Below are 1,485 nucleotides of genomic sequence, written 5' to 3' on the forward strand. Positions count from 1 at the left end.
TGATGACTGGAAAATTTCAATCATCGATGGAGTGTAGGCGCTTAGCTGAATTCAAAGCCAAGTTTGGCCTCCCCGACCATGTAGAGTTAATCCCTGTTGGTGAGGACGAAGTGCACGTTCACCGTCCTAAGTATTGTGCTCTCTACACCTACCTGTTTGCCATCGTCTATTCATTCCCCCTCCTTCCACTGGTGGAGGAGTTTTACCGCCATTATAATGTTTTCCTTCTCAATTCGCCCCCCTATGCATACAAGGTGATCATGATGCTATCGACGTTCGCCGAATTTGCCGGTGTAGAGGTCATAGTGCGGCACTTGGTGCATCTATTCGCGCCTAGCTTCTATCGAAGGGCGATGTTGAACCTTCGACATCGTGGGGGAAAATGTTTGGTGATGAAGATAGATGATAAATATAGTCGACAGTTTTGGCTCAACTATCTTTTTCAAGACTGAGGCCGTTGTGGCTAATGTTGCTAGTTTCCCTGAGGCCTGGAACCATACACGTATGTATTCGTGTTTTTTGCTTTTACCCTTTCAAATACTTTTTTAGTTCTAAGTTAGTCGAGTAAACCTCCTTCTCATGCAACCACTAGTCGACCTCCTCCGTTGGCGGCACATCTCGGTGACTGGGTTAGGCAGGTTCTCCCCAACACTGTGGGGATTTGTGACTAGCCGACTTTCTCTCAGAAGTTCAAACCGGCCCTTTCCACGATAGGTAATCTCCTTCTTCTGCTTGTTATCATATTCATATTGTCTTGCACCGTTGCACTCAACTTTTATGCTTTTTTCTAGGTTCAGTCGGGAGGGGGGGCTACAAGAAGGAACAAGGAGCCCGTGCCCTCGTTTAATAGGAAAATCATCGGTATGCATTCCGCCTTCGCCCCCGTCTCAGCTGCTGCACCCGTTCCTCCCTTGTTTTTACTCATCGACGAAGATGATGAGGTTTCTTCACATGATAGAAGCCGAAGGTTCCCCAAAAAGAAGGTCGTGGATGTAGGAAGAGTTCCATTGGCTGTCGATTCATTAGAGGGAAAGTTCACGATACGAGAGACGGCAACGATACATATCGGGGATGATATTGGGGAGACCTCTGAGGCCCATCAGCTAGAAGAGACCGATGTGGACATGCTTTCGTGTCCCGAGGAGGAGAAGATCGTGCAGGGGACACTTGGTGATAACACCGTGCCTGTAAGGCAAGAGAGGGTCTCTTCTTCTAGGATGGTAGCAGATGCTTCTCCTTTCGATGGGGATAAAAGTAAGGGTGTTGTTTACGAGGGCGAAGAGTCTGGTTCTCACATGGTCCCCGATGATCTTAGGATGATTGATGAGAGACTCACTCAGATTGAGATAAGGATGGACGGGGGCTCAATGTCTATCACGATTCCAATGGATAGTGATTTGCGGAGAAATATAGAGGAGGTGGTTCCCGCTCTCGGTCCTCTTTGCTCCGATGCCGAGGGTGTAACCCTCAAGGAATTTACTAATA

This window comes from Nicotiana tomentosiformis, chromosome 3 (assembly GCF_000390325.3).
Source record: "Nicotiana tomentosiformis chromosome 3, ASM39032v3, whole genome shotgun sequence".
In the NCBI taxonomy this organism is placed as follows: Eukaryota; Viridiplantae; Streptophyta; class Magnoliopsida; order Solanales; family Solanaceae; genus Nicotiana; species Nicotiana tomentosiformis.